This window comes from Zootoca vivipara, chromosome 6 (genome assembly GCF_965207765.1).
Source record: "Zootoca vivipara chromosome 6, rZooViv2.hap1.1, whole genome shotgun sequence".
Classification (NCBI taxonomy): domain Eukaryota; kingdom Metazoa; phylum Chordata; class Lepidosauria; order Squamata; family Lacertidae; genus Zootoca; species Zootoca vivipara.
The window spans coordinates 55331334-55337590 of record NC_142589.1 but is presented as its reverse complement, the minus strand read 5'-3'; positions in this window follow the sequence as shown (position 1 = coordinate 55337590).

Sequence of the window (6257 nt, the reverse complement as noted above, 5' to 3'; positions counted from 1 at the left end):
GACTCTGGACTTAATATCTTACCAGGGCTGGGAGGGGTAGTCTTTTCAGGCATCAATTGTGTGTTATTTACCTTCGTTCCAAATGTAGTAAGTTAGCCCTGTTCATGCTCATTTTGCTGCTTGGGGCCCTGAACTTCTGCCCAGATGGTGGCACAACTGGCCTTAAAACAAGACTGCAGGGCCAGCACAATACTTTCGGGGGCTGCAGTGCCCTGTTCTGTCTTCATAGAGCTGTCCTCTGGGCACAAAGTGTTGCATGGTCAAGGGATGGGCAACTGAGGTGGGATTGATCATTTGGATTGGAGGGTGGTGAAGGGAGGCAGTCCCATATTCTTTAGTGTTCCTTTTCTGATTCCTCTCATGTGCCTTGAAGGGGGTGTCCCAGGGAGGCACGATGGGGGTGTCCCAGGGAACGTTGGCCAGAACATTGTAAGGCTTATTCCTTACAAAGGCCACAGTGAACCAGTGTCCTGCGGTGAAGAGACCTTTCTAGTTGCCCAGGAATTTTAGATTCTAGATAATTGTTGGGATTGTGCTGTTTTGCATTTGGGTGTCGGTGTCAGAGCCGTCTTTCCCATTGGTGTTAGTGGTTCGTTGCGCCAGGGCGCCAGCTTCTCAGGGACGCCCTAGCAAGTGGGGGAGCTGCGCGACTTTGCCAGCAGCCTCCCCTTTCCCTGCACGCCCGCCAGCTGTGCCCTGCCATCTTTATGGCTGGCGGGTGTGCAGCTTCCTTCCCAAGCCTCCACAGGAGGAGAGCGATCCCCAAAGAGGCTTAGGATGGAAGCTGCTCACAGTTTTCCTCCCAAGCCTCTGCATCTGCTAAAGACAGCCCTGCTCCCAGTCATTGTCCTCCTCCTGCTTCCTGGTGAAAGGCATTGCCTTCTCGGGTGCCCTGATGCTGGAGAGCATGTCTACCAGCACGTTTTCCTGCTTGATCAGCGCCACCACGCCGGGGATCAGGGCGGTGGGGGAGGCAGAGGGCATTTTCCACTGCCCCCTCCCTTGTTTTGGAGTTGTCGGGGGGGTGCCAGAGGGATCTTTGCACCACGTCGCCTGGTATGTTTAAGACGGCCCTGGTTGGTGTTGTTTAATTGTCTTGTGCTTTATTATGTTTATTTGTTGGTTTCAAATCACACTTGTATGTTCTGCAAATTAATTTTATTCACCCATTTGTAGGCTGCCATGGAATCCTGTGATGAGAAGGTTAGGAATATTTAAAATAAAGGCCACATGCTCGGAGACATTAGTGAGCAGCATTGTGAGGGAGAAGGGGCCGCAGGGGCAGCGATGGCAGCAAGTAGAGTTTCACTTATCAGTAGATGGGGACTCTGCTGAGGCATGAATGCTGCCCAGCAACACCAACCCCTGAAGGTAGTCCAAAGGAGAGCCAACACAAGGCCACACAAAAGTGGGTCTGGGAAGCAGTGGAGTTCACCTGACTTACCTGGGGTGCCAACAGGGTACCTGCAACATTTCAGAGAGCTTACACTGCCTGCTCTGGGCCCTTTCCTTGGAGTAACAGAGGTGAAGGGTGAGAAAGGACTTTTGCATGTCGTATAGAAATCGCAGAATGCCCTCCTTGGAGAGACTTATTAGATTTTATTTTCATATCTGGAAGCACTTTTTAAATTGCTCATTTAAGCAGACTTTTAATATTTATAATGACTATTTTATTATTAGACTTTAAAATAAAAAATAAATAAAAATATGCTTTTTATTTTGTTTTCATCATGTTTTTATTATTGATGTTCTGTAATGTGTTTTTAATGTTGCACACCGCCCTGGGATTGTTGGGTTTTTTTTAAGGGCAGTTAGTTAGTTAGTTAGTTAGTTAGTTAGTTAGTTAGTTAGTTAAATGAATGAATGAATGGTAATGCAGCTTTCACCAAGCGGAGGAATTACACGCCATGGATCTCACGAAGTGATCTCTAGTCTGTGACAGTTTATGCTGTAAGCAACCTTTGCAAAAGTGGTGCCCTCCAAAGGCTTCAGACTACAGCTCTCATCAGTCCTAGCCAGACAACTTTATTTACAGATTTATTTATTTATTGAGAAGAGCATTTGTGCCCTGCTCCTCAGGGTCAGAAAGGCTTCCAGTGTGGATGATTTACAATAGATTAAAACAGGGGTTCCCAACAAAATTTTCTCGAGGACCCCTCATCGAGCCGCTATTGTGACAAGGACCCCCATTAATTCCTAATCCTAAATCTAATTCCTAATCTAATTTTTCCAGTAAGCTTAACACTGATCTTGGAAGGGTTAGGTTCAAGGGACGCCGACGATTTAGGTTCAATGGGCACTGACAAGATCGGTTCGAGAGTCACTGACTTACTTGCTTGAACATCAAATGCATTATCTTCCTCTTCATCTGTAAGCCTTTGTCGTTTTAATGAACCACTTTTTAACCAACGGTCCATTTTTAACTACGCGAACTGTAGCTTCCGTGAAAAACAACGCTTTGTTTACAAACACTACTGTTTTGCAAAGAGGCAGCACGCGCCAGGGAGGAGGGAGGGGAATGGAGAAGACAGGGTACCTGCGCAGTAGCGCACAAATGAAGCCAACGCGCGCAAAGCATCTTGGGGAGGTGAGTGTTAGTAGAATGCGCGCGCTGCCTCTTTGCAAAACAGTAGTGTTTGTAAAGCGCCACCTAACGGCATACAGCAGAACTACTGCCTCTATCTAATTCTAGTTTTGCGCTAGACTCTGCTCATGCAGGAAGCGGCCAAAACAAAAAATCTGTTATCATACGAAATATATTTAATATATTGTTTATTCTAATAGCATATTGCGGACCCCTCTGGCATAGCTCGCAGACCCCTGGGGTCCCCGGACCACCTGTTGGGAACCACTGGATTAAAACAAACTGAAAGACTTGCAGCTAAAAGCCGCAATACAAAAGGAGAAAGGGGTGAAGGGTGAAGCTGGGGAGAGAAAACCCAGACACCAATTCTTAAAGTTAAATAGTTTTCATAATGACCAGCTGGAATTGAAAGATTACATTCTCTTGGAATGGAGGATTCTCTCAGGCTACAATCCTTCCTTCCTAGGTACTATATGCAAAGTGGAATTGGTAGCATATGTTGGCTATGTTAATAAAGTTTTAATTTAGGCACACCTGTGCCTCACAGTATAATGCGGAACTTGATCATTACTCCCGCCAACAGCAAATGCAGCCTATGGAAAGTAGAACGGTGGGTTTCAAGGCGAGTAACAAACAAGCACCATTTTTAAAGAGCAATTATCTCCCTCCATCAAATGGTGTAATAGAGATACTCTAATTACCAGACACGACTATTGGGCAACTGGGGATTATAAAGTTAGCTTTTAGCGGCAGCCATTAAAAGACACTCACTCTCTCCTTCCCCCTCCCTTTATTAATTTATTTAGAGCACCTACCCCATGCATTTGCCCGAAAGGTTCTCAGGATGGCTTACAAATCAACAAGAAAAACTGCCATTAGACTATCTCTAGAATAATCACCATTTATACTAGTTAAACACCAGCAATCCATAAGCAGTAAAACGATATATAGTTCAGCTAAAAGCAGGCCCCTTCTTGCATTAAGAAGACGAGAATGAAAATGCATCCTCTGCTGCTTTTTGGAAGGCGAGGGTGGGCTTAGTCTGCCAGAGCTTCCTGGGAATTGATTACAAAGCGATGACCCTACCTCTAAGAGAGACGCTGTTTAATTCTGGGCAAGGAAGAAACCTCAAAGATTTCTGTATGCAGGCAAACACATCCCACATAAGTAACTAATCCTCACCCCTTAGGTGATTCAGACACTAACTAAAGGCCTTTGAGTTTGAAACACCACTTTGTAACGGTATTCAGAAACTAATCAGGGGTTTTAGCACAGGGTACTGGTCTACACAGGGACGTGGGTGGCGCTGTGGGTTAAACCACAGAGCCTAGGGCTTGCCGATCAGAAGGTCGGCGGTTCAAATCCCCGCGACGGGGTGAGCTCCCGTTGCTCGGTCCCAGCTCCTGCCAACCTAGCAGTTCGAAAGCACGTCAAAGTGCAAGTAAATAGGTACCGCTACAGCGGGGAGGTAAATGGCGTTTCCGTGTGCTGCTCTGGTTTGCCAGAAGCGGCTTTGTCATGCTGGCCACATGACCTGGAAGCTGTACGCTGGCTCCCTCGGCCAATAACACGAGATGAGCGCCGCAACCCCAAAGTCAGTCACGACTGGACCTAATGGTCAGAGGTACCTTTACCTTTACTGGGCCACAGGCACTAAATCCAGAGGGTGACTTGAAAAGAGCTTTGTTTGCCCTAATGCAGCCTTCCCTGTTATGGTATAGGGTGAGACTGATGGGAGTCCAAAATATCTAAAAGGGCATCAGGTTGAGGAAGGCTGCCCTAGTAAATGACCTGCCCGAGGAGGAGGAGGATGACTAGGGAAGTGCAACTCTGTTGGTTCTCCTGAATCTGTCAGCAGTGTTTCATTCCATTGGCCATGGTATCCTTCTGCACCAACTAGCCAAGGTGGTTCTGGGAGGTAGTTTCATGTCTGGGAGGTAGACTTCAGTCCTTCCTGCAGGGAAGGTCCCAGAAGGTGCTATAGGTAAAGTGCACAACCCAACAGAACAATGAAAGGCAGACTGCAAAGTTGCTCACAGCCATCTCTAAAGCGGAGTTTTGGAGAATCTACAGGCAAAGGCTTAAGTTCCACAGTGGAAGACAACTCTTGGGTCACCTGTATGCATCACATCACGGAAAAGATCCTCGGGGCTTACCTATCAGACCACACATGGATGCTACTTATGCTCCTTGAACACTGCTGTCCCAAGGGACCCTCTTCTTTACTTGCTTGAGGAGTTGCCCTGTTGCTGGTGGATGGACTTGTTACATATGATCAAGGATGCTGCAGACTGTTACTGACATGTCTTAGCAGCACATCTAAATCTTGGATCCCTACACCTTCTGCCTGCTATGTGAAGCTACCTAGAGCAGCTACTCAACCAAATGATCTGTTCTAAGAAACTGGAGAAGCTCACAAAGTAATCCTTTAGCAGCTACTCTATTCTGCAACATCAAAGGTCCTTGAGAGCTCACTTTTATTTTATGTGTGGCTGATCTGTATGCCTCCAGAAAATGGCACTTTCACCTTAACTCACCAAGAAAAATGTGGGGGAATGGGAGGCACTGCACAATTTTGAAATAGATACCACATGCATTAAAAGTCAAATTACAGATTGCCATAATAATAAGCTATTATGGTGGGGGGGGGAGTGTTTAAAAATATAGTCATTGTTCCATGTGCCTTATGTTAAAAATAACTCCATTAAATGACTTGCTTTTGCAATTAAGGCTACCCATCAAGCTTGAAGATTGTACGTCTGTTTTTTATTGCCATAAAAGTAAATCCATGTTGTAAAATACAGGGCCACTTAAAAGGAAAGTTATGCAGCTATATTTAAAGATTGTTTCCAGCAAATCAAATATATGCATTATGAAACGATGTTTGCAACTGGAAGATCTATTATTTTTGCTCACTTTTGCAATTTTGCCTCCCCTCTTTCCTATTTGCACCAACAGCAGCAGGAGGGTCTTGCTCTATTTCTTTATACCATGAGTCGAGTGAAGCTCCACAGGTCCTGGAGCAATGACTGAATGCAGCGGTGGGTTGCATGAGGGACAATAAGCTGAAGGTGAATCTCAATAAAATGGACTGAGTGTGTGGCTTGGATAAAGGTAAAGGTAAAGGGACCCCTGACCATTAGGTCCAGTCGTGATCGACTCTGGGGCTGCGTGCTCATCTCGCATTATTGGCCGAAGGAGCCGGCATACAGCTTCCAGGTCATGTGGCCAGCATGACTAAGCCGCTTCTGGCAAACCAGAGCAGCACATGGAAACGCCATTTACCTTCCCGCTGTAGCGGTTCCTATTTATCTACTTGCATTTTTGACGTGCTTTTGAACTGCTAGGTTGGCAGGAGCTGGGACCGAGCAACGGGAGCTCACCCCGTCACAGGGATTCAAACCGCCGACCTTCTGATTGGCAAGCCCTAGGCTCAGTGGTTTAACCACAGTACCACCTGGGTCCCACGTGGCTTGGATAGGTTACCTGAAAAGGATGAGGATGAACTCTGTCTGCAACAGGAGAACGGAACCGCTGGCCAACGGGTGAAATTTGGACCAGGACAGGTCCCAATATGGCCTACACTCACCAGCCTCGCACCCAATGTCCCATGTGGAACTCAAACATGCAGCTGATCCCTGCAGAAAGCTGGTTTCTCCGCCCTGTGCTTGGG